We start from the raw sequence: 14806 nt of genomic DNA on the forward strand, positions 1-14806 counted from the left end.
AAGAAGAAGAAGAAGCAGAAGCAGAAGCAGAAGCAGAAGCAGAAGCAGAAGCAGAAGCAGAAGCAGAAGCAGAAGCAGAAGCAGAAGAAGAAGAAGAAGAAGAAGAAGAAGAAGAAGAAGAAGAAAAGAAGAAGTAGAAGAATAGATAGATCGGTTAGAATAACTTTCTTCCTTTAATATATAATTGATCTCATATGTACAAATATGTATATTATTCATACTTCATCAAAACATCTTCTGTTGACAGCAGACAGAGAGAACTACAGAAAACAGAGACTGTAGAGTTCTTGGCACAGTCTGAGTGGACAAAATCAGCAAAAACAATCCGGCACCTTTATTGCAGAAACAGAAGATGGAAAACTGTACAAATAGAGGATTGGGAATCTACTTTTAAATTGTTTCTTGTAGGAATGTCAGAAGCTACAGTCATAAAGTCAACAGCATGGGTGCCCAAACATGACCTGATTCAGAACACCGCCAACTGACATATAAAAATCAATGGAGGAAAGCACAGAAGATGTCAACTCTACACAAAGAACATGACTCAATTAAAGAATGTTTTAAATGGGAGAAATAATCTTCCTCAGGAAGAGTATAGCAATCCTTTATACAATATATTTGAATTATTAAAATAAATATCATATCAATATTTGCATATACACAGATATATACATGTGTGTACATGCATTTAGCAATAATTAATGTAAATAGAGTGTATTTAAAAGAGAGAAGGAAGGCATATACAGAAGGGAATAGAGAGAAAAAAAGGAAGGTAAATAATATAATTATAATAATATAAAAAATAAAAGGTCAACAAATAAAGAAAAGTAAAACAAACTGAAGATTTTAGAGCTAACAATTTGGTGTATTTATCTCAGTCAATCCTTTACTTATGCCATATAATTTACTAGTTTTCATTCTTTAAAAAGATTCATGTATCATGCACCATGAGGAATATGCTATCTACATGTAACTTTAACTTTCATTGGAATGTAATTCTGAAATAAGATAAGACTATAACAGTAGAAAGGAGCCACCTTCAAGTTCCCAATAAAAAAAAAGAAGCAGTTTAGTACTAGGGAGATTTGTACTCTTTCTGTCCAAATTTTTCCCATATAACTTGACATTTAATATACATGAAGAATTTGAGAAAAGTTTCCCTGATATGACCATTTCTGGTCAAAAAATAAAAAAGATTTTTGATGTAGTGTATTATACTACATTATACCAGTAATCATATTTACTAATTTCTATTTCCATGCAGTTTACATTAGAAACACTAAGACTTCTCTGCTAATCACTTTAATTATAGTATACTAATTGTTTTTTAATATATAATATAACATCCATTAAATATCAACAAAGAATTAACATTTAAATACATTTCTGTTATCAGGTCTCCTGGCCAAACATTGTAAACCTTTAGAAGAGTGATCTGATCTATGTTTAATTTCAGTTATATCCAATTTGCATGCACTTATTTTAATTCCTGGAGCTCAGTAAGGCCCTCAAGGAAATGATATTTCAGCAACCGTGTGTGTTCGTGAAGGACACAGCAGCATGAAAGCCCTAGAGCACCTGGTTTAAGGTATATTTTAGAGGCTTGATATACATGGCCCCTTATGGCTATGAATGCTGGCGCTTAGGTCTTTTACTTTCATCCCTTGATAAAGGCAACCTGCAAAGTAATCCCCTGATTTAACTCTCCCCGGAGAGCATCATCCCAGATATTGTTTCATAATTAAACTAAAGTGAGTCAAGTATATAGAGTTAACTGCTTGGTCCTTATATATCAAAGCTTTTTCCATGTGTGTTACAGGCAGTCTATGACTATATTACTCTCTGCATAACTCTTAATATCCCATAGCTTATAAATATATTAGTATAGCGTTTCCTTCCATCAATTTTTTTCTGACTCTTTAATGAAACTTATCTCAGACCTTTTCCTAGAAATCTTTACTTGCAAATAATTTTGTTTTGTTGAAAGATGCAATACAATATGATTATCTAATTGTCCTCCACCAAAGAAAGCCACTGTACTATGCATTACTCTAATATGTCTCCATGGTATTTAAGTACAAGATACCCTGAGACATATTTAGCACAAATGTGCAGTATGCATTGGAATTAAGATCCAGACATTTGCCAAACACTATCTGATGGGAAGAATATGCTTTTAATTAGCCATTCTTTTCTCATTCTACCTACATTTTCCTTGTGAGCTCAACTGTTTCTAGAAGAAAGGGAAGATATTTTCTTGACATTTGAGTATATAAAGAAACCCACTGGAAGATTCATAAAGCAGCTTGTTCAAGATGATATTTCCTCAAGTGTGCTATCTGCATTTGTGTATTCATCCCATTCCTATCTTAATATTCATCTGTGTCTTTGTCTCTTTCATTTCAAACCTGACCAATGACAAACTTAGTTTCAGTTAATTTTTATAAAAGAATCGTGCTTTCTATAATAGGCACTTTTCTACATGAAATGTGAAAGTTAAAAATCTAATGAAATTATTGAAAAATATAAATGTAATGTAGAAAATGGAATTAAAGGATATTGAGGCAATAAAAGAATGAAACTTGTGAGAGTCAATCTATACTTTCTATAGATGAACAAATACCTATAGAAATTGTGGAATATTAAAGCACAAAGTCAATAATAGTTTATGATATTTGTTATAAATTTAATAAAATAGAAAAATATTTAATATTAAGTGTATTTTGTGGGATAAATTGTTATCATGTGACTATCCAATGCCAATAATGTTTTGTAAGAGAGACACTACTTCAAGATGCTACGCATTTTCAAGTTGCATTTTGTATCATTTGTTGTTCTTAATTTCTTTGTCTTTCTCATCCCAGCACCATCTATTTCTTAATCTGGGCTGTGTATTGTGATCTTTAATCCATTGGAAAGGCTAAAGAAATCAACTAGGACACAGAGAGTAGCACACAAAACGAGGGACAAGTAGATTTGCTTATCGTGAGGCAACTGTCATGTGAAATTAATGTGATAGTAATAATGATAAATGAATACATAAATAATAATAAATATTTTTAAAAGAAACTGTAAAAAGAATAAGCTTTGACTTCTTCAAAATCACAGTGTTTGTGATAGGACCACAATTTTCCTATTTTTTTCTGGGTTATTTTCTCTTTAAGAATTTAAAACATGAATTAAACATAATGTGATCATATCTACCTGTTTTAGTCAGGGTTTCTATTCCTGCATAAACATCATGACCAAGAAGCAAGTTGGGGAGGAAAGGGTTTATTCAGCTTACACTTCCATACTGCTGTTTATCACCAAGGAAGGCAGGACTGGAACTCAAACAGGTCAGGAAGCAGGAGCTGATGCAGAGGCCATGGAGGGATGTTCTTCACTGGCTTGCCTCCTCTGGCTTGCTCAGCCTGCTCTCTTATAGAACCAAGACTACCAGCCCAGAGATGGTCCCACCCACAAGGGGTCTTTTCCCCTTGATCACTGAGAAAATGCCTTACAGTTGTATCTCATAGAGGCATTTCCTCAACTGAAGCTCCTTTCTCTGTGATAACTCCAGCTGTGTCAAATTGACACAAAACTAGCCAGTACACCACCCTTCACCTCCTTTCTATAAATCTTTATTAGTCTCTTTCCCACCCCTTATCCATCTCAACTTCCTGTCCATTTCCTCTATTTTTTCATAATATAAAACCTACAGCATCTAATCAGTGCTGAGTTTTTGTATGGAGAAAAAGATATGATTACTACCTAAAAGAAGATGAAATTAACTTAGGGTGTTGTCCAGTTTCCTTCCTGGATTCCTAGAGAAGAAAACCCTCATTTCTGCATACATATCACATGCATAAAAGAACACCCAGAGTAAGGATTGTTTGTGGTGGTCTTCAGGTGCAGGTGTACTGTCTAAAAAAAAAAGATGCTGCATAGGCTAATGAGGTAAAACAGAATACAGGCTAAGGAGAATCAGCTGAGACAGTCTCAATGCAAACTGTGCCACTTAACCGGGGGTTATGTACCTTCCCACCTGCTCTTATTGTTTTCACTGTGTAATCTCCTTGCTTCTCTTCAGGGCCCCTTAATGCTTTCACATTCCAGGCCATGTTGATATTGATTGCTTATTGTGAGTGCTATGGAACTTATAAACTTTGATTTTTGTTTTTTTTTCTATTGGTGAGTCCCCAGCAAATGTTAACTTTGCTTCTTAAGTCCCAGTGTCCACATAAGATACCAACAACCACCTAAATAATCAATACCCATTCTAACTATCAGACAGTTAGACATGACTTGAAATTCTACATGCACAAAGTTGTCATTTATTATAAAGTTATATGATAGGTAGAGTGGGCACTAAAACTTTTAAAGAGAGAGACATACTGTGTTTTCATTTATTTTATTTTATTTTTGTTTTATTGGATATTTTCTTTATTTACATTTCAACTGTTATCTCCTTTCCAGGTCTTTTCTCTGGAAACCCCCTATCCCATCCCTACTCCCCCTGCCTCTTTGAAGGTGCTCTCCCCACCTATCCACTCTCCCTCAATTTCCTACACTGGGGCATGGAACTCCCTGCCTCAGGCCGAAGAACAGCTCCTCCCACTACTTCTGTGTTTTCATTTTGAAGTAAACAGATTTGGTGGTAACACAAATAAGAGTGGCAGAATGATTTAAAGTAGTTAATGCTAATTAGAAAATTTGGCTTCATGAGCCAAAGTAAATGGTCATATCTGCCCCCTGAATTGGTAGTATTTAATATCCTAATCACTGTCAAAACAGGAAAACTTAAGGCACCATACATTTTTACCATGGATTTTATAATAAAGATGTATGCTCTGGCAGGAAACACACAAACACACATACACACACACACACACACACACACACACCACACCACACTCACCATTACTAAAAGTGGTAGACTCTCACAAGGCCTCTCTACAGTTTGATGGAAATATACTTCAGTTAGTATAACTACCCTGATGAGAAAGGAAACTCAAACTTTCTTCCTGATGTATAAATCTCTACCCCTTTCTGAAGATTGGAAAGCACTGTTTCATTTCTCAAATAACACACAGAAATATCTGTGAGTGGGTCTTCTGTACAGACCATTGAAACAGGCTTTACTTGGAAAAAGACAAGAATTTTTGTAGGGCAAAATCAGGCAAGGCAAGTACATTGTATATTTATCTGAAAATGTTCTGCTGTAACTCTCAATCATTGGCAATTGTTGCACACTAATAAAGCACAGGGAGAAAATGAGTGGGTGCTGACTTAGAAGCTTCATTCTTGCTAGCTACTGTTCATAGTTCTAGAAGGTTCTACTCGTGCTTTGCTGGAAGAAAAATAAGTGATCTTATGATCCAACTATGAACCCCATAAACTATAATAAATAACAAGTTGTCTATTGTGATATCACCATTAGTGTGATAGGGTCATGAATGCTATGGAACCAACCAGCCAATTTCTAATGGAATTTAACTTTGGTTTCACCAGACAGGATTCATTCAGGGTGCTCTTTACTGTGTCCAAACCCCAAAAGTGTATGGATCATAGTCCTTAATTGAGAACCTAATATTATTCTGTTAAATGGTCAAAATTTAAAACTGCCCCCCCTGCAAGTTCTTTTCTTTATTCCCATAGATTTGTGCAGCTCTCAGTTGGAAGGCATTGTTTGATGTGAATGGTTAATAATACAAATCCACAAAGGTGGATTGCAGAGAAAAGGAGACTGTGGAGTGCTCAGATCTAAATTGAACATCTGTTTTCTATAACCTTTCTCAAAATCTCAAAGATTATCATGGAAATGGGGCAGAATGATTGGACTGTCCAAACTAAGTGATACGTGCAATGAAACAATATTTAACTGACTTGATAAGGCCATGAAGAGATGAAGTAATAGCTGCTGGGACTCCTTGTATAAGACCTGCACAAGATCAAGGCAACCACCATTCCAGAATAGAAAGGGAAGTGGTCCATGTGGCCCCACTTCACTTAGGACTTTTTGGAAATTGACTTTTCTGGGAAATGGACAATCAGCTTTCCTCAGGCCCATGAGAGACTGTCCAATTTTGAACATGTGCAGCATGCCCTACATATTATAGTTAACACTAGATAGACTCTATGAGGTATTTATGCTTGTTTAAAAAAAAAGTGCACATGAAGTCAGAGAAAAGACATGGGATTTAGGGAAGAATGTAAATGAATTATTCTTAATATAAATGTAAGCGGTGAATTAATCTGGTGGATGTACTTAGTTACCTTATGCTAATTGCCAAGAACTCCACAGAGAAACCAAGATTTATTTAAAACTGCACCTAAGTAGGATATTTCCTAAACTTGCTAAACTGGCTACCTCTCAGGCCTATCCCATGATATATATTATCATTGATCTGGATCTTTGAATCCCTTCTTCATGGCTCCAGTTCCTCTGTCCTCCCTGGCCATCTGCCTCTCCATCCCCTTTCTTGTGGATGTTCCACACTATTCACTCTTCTGCACAGCTATTGGGTGATCAGCAGTTATTTACAAGGGACATAATAAATGATAAGAACTGCTTACACAAACTTGAGACAGGAGATTCTTGATATAAGCATCACAATAACTCAAGGGTAAACTTTACTCAGCATATAAAACATTATGCCTAAAAAAGGAAATGGAAGAAGATGAATGGAGTAAACTTTGTAAGGAGACATTTTCAAACATTAAAAATTAAAATGAGGATGAATTAGTAATAAGGGCTATGTTTGATTTACTTTAGTATTTAAAATGATTCCAACTTAAAACCAGGCAATTCATAACATATTTTATTCTTAGTGCCACTTCCTGTTTTTACTTCTACTAATTAATAGCCTTTCTTTGATTTCAGTTTCCGTTTATTCACAGCTTTATTATGAGTAAAGTACATATATTCAATATTTACAATGTGTTGAGTTTGAACAGACATATTTGCCATGCTCTTATTTTCTTCTCTTGCTTTCTCTAGTTGTTTCAGTGTAATGCAAAAATAATAACAATTGTTTTTGTCTTATGACAGATGACAGTGAATAAAAGAATTCAGCACTGAAATTTCTATAGCACCTCTACTTCATTGTGTGTCCATATTTTTTATCATTTATGTAAAAAATATTATTTTTCATCATTACTTCCATGACACTGAGTGTAAGGGTCTATATTTCGCTGAAGAATGATACCCCAGACACAAATAATATGCACCAGTAAAGAGAGTTTCTTTACCAGAATTTGCCACATGCAGGGTCTCTGCATTTGGAAATGGAAACAGTTAAGGACTCTCAGCCCCAGCTTTTATTGTCAGTTAGGGGAATTCTAGGGAGAGTATGAACCCTTTTGTCTTTATTGGTTCGGTCTATCACTAGGGGTCTCACTGATTCTATATATAATTGGTTAGGGCTCTGGAGACTTTCCAGGATGGTTGCTTACTCACTCTAGCTACCTATTTTTACTTCAGGCAAAATGACAAAGTGTCTTCTGATTGGCTGTCTGCTGTTGTGATTGACTGACCACTGGTTCCTGGATTTGGGTTCTCCTTACTGAGAAAACAGAGACTTAGGCCTAGTCTCCCAAACTGCCAATTTGCAGCCTGTCAAAGAGTCATCCTAGCTATGGGTACCTCAGCCCTCTCATGAGTATTTTGATTGGTTAAATGTTGATATGCTGAATTCAGAATGGCCACATAAAAGACAGTATGACATGGTTTCCTGCCCTGGAACTGAGTCGCCACTTGTGTTGATGGCTGCGACGAGTCTAAGGCTAGTTTGTATAATGATGTACAAATTTTCACATTTATCTTAGAAATATCCCCCCTGTTAATGTTAATGACTCCATCCACAGTGATCAAAAACAGAAAAAGTCCAGGAGGCAAAGGTGTGGCTATCATCTCACCAAAAAGGTAGTCACTGGAACATCTAGGATAGTCCTTAAGGCTGTGGTTGCAATGGTAACTTCTAGGTGAGGTCCCATCCAGCTATCTTGTTGTTTGTGCTCCCTGTCTCTACCTAAGAGTCAAAAGGCTAAGGTCATGGAATGCACATTGAGGGGCTGGGAAACCTGGAATAAATAACTGAACTAATATGTAAATAAGAAACTGGGAGTTACAGATTCTTTCAATTCTATAAGAGCAGCTGTTGAGGAAGTCATTGTTGTAGGAAGGAGCTGAGCTCTGCTTCCTTGAATCCCAGCCTTCGGTTCATTAAAGCCTTCTAATGAAGATCGGAAAATAGATATAGAAATTATTAAATGAGCACTTAAAATTCCTGCAATGATTATTGCTAAGAAAACAGGTGTTGAAGGACCTTTGGTAGATAAGAAAATTCTGCAGATTTCCTCAGAAGTGGTTAGGATGCCCTGCTTGGAGATTTTGTGAACATGGTGGAAAAGAAAATCATTGATACAACAAAGTTTGTAAGACCTGCCTTACTGGATGCTGCTAGGGTGGCCTCCTTGCTAACTACAGTCAATGCTGTGGTGACAGAAATCCCTAAAGAAGAGAAGGACACTGGGACCAGTGCAATGGGTGGAATGGGAGGGGGTATGGAAGGTGGCATGTTCTAACTACTAGAAAAATGCTTAGCCCTTATCAGTGAACTGTGACAGAAACCTCAAGGCAGGTTCTTCATTGATAACTTCAGAAAAGTCACTTGACTAAAATGACTGAAGGGAAGGCTGGCTGATGACTGTAACCATCAGTTACTGGATTCTTTTGACAATATATAATGACTTACTGCCATTATTTTCCATGCCTACAGATAATTTATTTTGTACTTTTGAATAAGGACATTTTTATATTCCTGAGGCTGGATATGAGAGCCATGTACTTGTGTCCTGCTTTCAACTTAAATCACTGAGGCATCTCTACTGTTCTGTTAGCATCAGGACTGTAGCGCTGTGTCACCACATGGCATGTTCAGAAGCTGCCTTTCTGTGGAGGGAGGGCATGATTATGGACAAAGCAGAGAACTATCCAATTATGTGACAACCTTTATGTAATAAAATTCTGCTTAAAGTTCAAAAAAAAAAAAGAGAGAGAGAGAGAGAAAGAAACAGGGCTTTTATTCTATGAGCTTGCAGAAAGTAATATTCCTTCTTTAGAATTCTTTTTTCTAGTGAGAGTTGGACTGTCAGGACCTCTCTGGAGAGTGAGCACAGCTCTTCAACAGTTTTTTTATCTAAAAGGTTTTCTGATTTTTGTTAGAAGATCCATGAAGACAGAACACAACTCTTTTAGTATTTTTCATAGATCTTTTAGAATTTTTTCCTAGCAGGACTTCTAACCTTGGTCAGAATGGTCAGAAATCCAAAGCATTTCTTGGAGATTGAATATTCTTTTAGAATGTTTTCCTGGCTTTCTGACTCCGATCAGAAAGAATTACTTCTAGAATTTTTCCAACAGCGTTTCTGATTTGGTCAGAAAATCCAAGAATTTTTTACAGCAGCCTTTCGGACTTTGGTCAGAAAACCCATGAGATATCCAGAGAGCTTTTACAATTTTTTTTACTAGCAGAGAGAGCTGTCTGGAACAGAACACTAGCTATTTCAATCAGAGAGTCTTTTTATCTATTTATTTATTTTTTTAGAAGAGCAAAGAAAAAGGTTGTGTGGAGCAGAACAAGAAAGACAGAGAAGTCTGAAAAGCTGTCTTGAGCAGAACACAGAGAGAACAATCTGAAAAGATGTGTTGAGAAAAACATAGGCCACCAGCTTATAAGCATGATATGACTTGAAGTCCTTTGCTTTCATTGCTCACAGACACTCCTTCTCTCAAAACTCCTCTCCAGGCCATGGTTGGTGCTTGGCATTGATACAATGTTGTTTCACCTATCACACACACACACACACACACACACATACACACACAAATAAACTTTGTGGATTCCATTTGATACATTTGTTGATAATATATTTGTGTATTTTAAAAAGCAACATGTATAATGATGTTATTTATTATTATTATTATTATTATTATTATTATTATTATTATTATTCACGGGTTACACTTCTTATTCTTAGAAGGGAGAGTGTGTGCTATTTCATAGTTATATGTGTTTCTTGCTTATCTTCTCACTCAAGCAAGTATAGGAATTGTTCTCAAATCTCATGAAAATGGAGTTCTTATGATCAAGAACTCCAGTAATAATATGGAAGAGGTGCACATTTTGTCTCTAGGATTCATCTTCTTATCATCCTATATTGTCCTTTCATATATGCACATTTGTACATATATATGTACATATATATGTGATATATATGTATATATATGTGTGTGTGTGTATGTGTGTGTGTATATGTATCTATATACACACACACAAATTGTGGATTTCTGCTATTGTTTTAAAGAATTGAGCATGTTTTTTCTCAATACTAACTTCATAAAGTGATCTCTTTACATTGTATTTGATAAATGTTCCTAACACATGACCAATGCTTTAGAAATGATTATTAGAACATGTAAATTCTAGAAAAAAACATTATCTTTGTTTTATTGACATTGGGTTTGTGATCGGCTACTAATGCAAAGAAAGTCCTCCTTATCCATTTTAATATTTGATGATTGTTTTCCCTTGAAACTTTCCTCACATTCTATGCTTTTCATCACTAACTTTGAATCCTACATAAGGAAATTGCCTAAAGGTACACAGTGGATTATGAAAATAAATATGAATTTGGGAAAAGATGTTTGAGTATGATATGGTCTGTGCTAGAATAATGAAATGAGGAGTGGGTATCATATTATGCAGTGTACATGTATGGAATTCTGAAAAGTAAATAAAATCCTTTTCAGAATATTAGAAGGTGAAAGAAAATACATTTATTTTCTCCTCAGTGGTCACCTACAATTTATTCCTTCAAATAAATCCCACTTTTTTATAGTAAGAAAGAAGGGTGCATTTTTGTACTATCTTCTAGATTGTAATATATTCTTACAGATCGAATATTAAATATGTATATAGTTATCTATACATCTTATAAACTATATCTACTCTCTTTTAGCTATGTGTTTAAAACCAAATGTAATTATTAAGTTTATGAGGTCTTGCTTTTGAAAAACGTAGGCATATTTATTAAGTAGAAATGGAGAAATAATGATTTTGATCTACCATTGGTGAAGCTTAATTCAGATATCAAAATACATTACTGTATCATGATTTTAATCACTTGATTTTATTGGCTAAATCTCCTAAGTGTGATACAATGATATACTAGGACATATCTCAATGAAACTTAAATATTTAAATTTATAAGACTATTATATTGAAATAATTACCTAAGAAATACTTAGAAGATTAAACTTTGAAAATAACCAAAAAGTAGGTATATTTTAAGATACTTCATTTTTGTTAATTAAGATACATCTGGTAATCACTTTGAAGCACATGTAGAGACTTGGTGGGGGCATCCTCAAAGATTTGCTAAAGATCTGAGGTAGGCAATCCTCCCAAGAATCAATAGGGGTGCCGTTAGCTGAGACTCATAGCAGTGGTGATGTGGTACTTGAAGAGGCCACCTACTGGAGCCAGGCTGGAAGCCCAGTGGTGTGATAGGGACACCAATTCACCCACAAAACTTTTGACCCTAAATTTATCCTGCCTATGGAAATGTAGGGATGGGAGATGGAACAGAGACTGAGGGGATGTCGAAGAAATACCCAGCCCAACTAGAGTGCTGTCCCATGGACAAGCACCAGCTCCTGACACTATTAATGAGACTTGCAGATAAGACAGTAGCATGGCTGCATTCTGAGAGGTTGCACCCAGCAACTGACTCAGAAAGATGCAGAGACCCACAGTCAAACACTGGGTGGATATTGGAGATTCCTATGGAAGAGTTGGGGAAAGGATTGAAGTCCCCAAAAGGGATATAAACTCCATAGAAAAAAACAACAGAGTTAACCAACCTGAACAATTGGGGCTATCAGAAACTGAATAACCCAACAAAAGAGCATACATAGGCTTGACTTGGACCTCCTGATAATATGTAGCAGATGTGCAGCTAGGTCTTTATGTTGGTGCCAAACAACTAGAATGGGATCTATCCCTAAAGCTATTGCTGATCTGTGAAATCTGTTCCCCTGACTTGGCTGTCTTGTCTGGCCTCAGTGGGAGAAGCTTCTAGCCCTGCAGAGACTTTATATGCAAGGATGTTGAGTTAACCAAGGGGTCCTCCACTATCTCTGAGGAGAAGGTGAGGGAGAGGGGACACTGATAGGGTTGTAAAATGAACATATAATTAATGAATAAATAAATAATAAACAATAAGGACTGTAAAATTATAGACAAATATATTTCAGGGCTTCTCCTTGCAGATGCAGTTAGAATATGTGAATCAGCAGAAAACTTTCATGTGTTAGTCTGTACACTTCCACTTTGTTTGAGACAGTATGTTTCCATAGTATTTCTACAGGTGTGTTGAGACTACAGTGTTGAGGATTGCTTCTTAATTCAGCTCCCAGAATCACACAGGAGTTTGTGCTTTCAGATGCTAAAGAAATCCTGACCTCAGTTGGCTCTGATTGGGAAATAAAGTTGCCAACAGCCAATGGCTGGGTAGGATGAAAGAGGTGGGACTTATAGATTGTGCTTTCAAGGAACTAAATGAGGACATGGAGAGAATCTGTCTCCGAGGGAGAGGGATCAGATTTAAGAGCTGCAGAAATAAAGTTACCAGCCATGTAAGAATTTGGGAAAGTGACCCTATGGGCCACTCCTAATCTGGGTCTGGCGTAGCAGATAGTAAATGTTGATTTAGGGAGTTGACTTGGGAAAGTTTGAAGGGAATGTATGCTAGATATGGGGAGGATTAGAAATGCCTAGCTATTGACTTAGTCAAGGCATATCAAAATTAGCTGTTTGCCTGTGTATGTCTTTTATTGGAGAACCCAGAGAGCTCTTGGGCAGGTGCAACATTTGTGTAACACATTGAGAACCAAAACAGTTTAACTAGTTCACTGCTATATACTACACTACAAATGCTCATGAGATTATATTTGGATTTTTTTAATGTCTTATTGGAATCCATATATATGTGATAAGGACTGAGAGGAAAGGAATTTTAATTTTACTTGTAGATCCATCTCCTCCAACCTCTCAATAATTTATTTATTGTCAGTTAGCCTTATAAAATGTTCTCCTTATTAAGTGAACACTATGAGCACTATCAAATATTATACCAAATATCCCATAGCCATCTGATGAATTTTAGCAGAGACTTCAGTAATGCTTTATGATATATCAATGTAACTATGAAATAAAGTTTTAGTAAGGACAATGCCTTACAATAATGTACCATAAAGAACAGGGTAATTGAGCAATAAGATTAGTAGATGATAAAATACTCCAAGTTTTGGCATGCTTCATGAAGTCCAGCCATTCTGTAGTGAATTGTTAATGTAAACTTAACTTCTATGCAGACTCCCATAAACGATTGCTTCCCAGAATCATAGATAATGTAGAATACTTTACATAATATGCTACAACTTCCTATTCTTCAGAAAATGAAATCTCAAGCAAAGTTAAACTTCTCACAGTTGATATTTTGGGGACATAAGATCATGGTAGGCTGTACAACTAGAAAATATTTTAAAAATAATGATGCTTCACATGATGAGTTTTTCTCCTTAAATATTTATTCTAGTTTACAAAATAAAATTGTCATATGAACACAGTTTGAATTTGCAAGTAGAATTAACATAGAATATGTATTAGGTGAGTATTTTTTCTATGACAGCTAGATTAACAGTCCCTGCAACAAAACTTTATAAAATAATATAAGGCTACATACTCTATATATCTATAATATCCAATTTCCACAAAATATCATTTGATTTAACTGAAATTATGTTAGCCACATTATCAACATATTTTTAACTTAAATAGTTTTAAACGCTCTGGAAAAGAGGAAATGTTAAAAAAAGAGTGTCAGAGTTAGGAGGGATGGAGAATACCAGGAAAAAAGGCCCTCTGAAGGAGGTGAGCAGATTAAACACACAAGGACTACAGCCGCAAGAACAAAACATAGATATTATAGCTCTCTGCTTACTTCTATTATGGGAATCCTGAGTGTGTGAACGATTGGGTCTCTGTTTCTTGAGCTTCTTTTCCTTCTGTTGGGTTGCCTTGTTTAGCCTCAATCGAATGTTTTTTGTTTTGTTTTATGTTTTGTTATGTTTTTATGTTTTGTCCCAGAAACCTATTCTTTGCTAATGAGAGACAGAAAAAGAATAGATCAAGAGGATAGGTGAGGTGGTCAATGCCAAGGAAGTGTAGAGTTAGTGAAAACTGTATTTAAGATACATTATATGAAAAAAAAACATCATTTTCAATAAACTAAAACATTTCAAAAAGTAATGAAATAACATCTGTTAGAACAACTTAAAAAAAAAAAAAAAAAAAAAAAAGAAATACTGAGAAGATGGATCAGTCAACAACTGGTCCAGCTTGAGAATCATGCCTCAGAGAGGGAGCCCACACCTGATACTGCAGGGAGGGCAACATAACAAAGCATGGATGGCTCAGAGACCAAGCATAGAAAAGGATGGCAAAAAGAAAAAAAGTCAATGAAATGATTCTTGTTCTCACAGATTAGTGCCTAACCCTAATTGTCATTAGAGAGGCTTTATCCAGCAATTAAGGAAAACAGATGCAGAGACCCACAGCCAAACATTAGGTGGGTTCCTGGGAATCCTGCTGCAGATGGAAGAGAAATATTGTTGGAACCAAAGGAATCTAGCACATCAAAAGAAAACTACAGAACCAACAAATCTGAACTGATAATAGTCCATAGAGAGTGAACTGAA

General features: G+C 35.7%; 1 pseudogene; it reads left to right on the forward strand.

Moving 5' to 3' along the window:
- LOC110311327 overlaps window positions 1-8568 on the forward strand; it is a 103817-nt pseudogene extending 95249 nt beyond the window's left edge.
- The last annotated feature ends 6238 nt before the right edge of the window (window positions 8569-14806 follow it).

This window comes from Mus caroli, chromosome 16 (genome assembly GCF_900094665.2).
Source record: "Mus caroli chromosome 16, CAROLI_EIJ_v1.1, whole genome shotgun sequence".
Classification (NCBI taxonomy): Eukaryota; Metazoa; Chordata; class Mammalia; order Rodentia; family Muridae; genus Mus; species Mus caroli.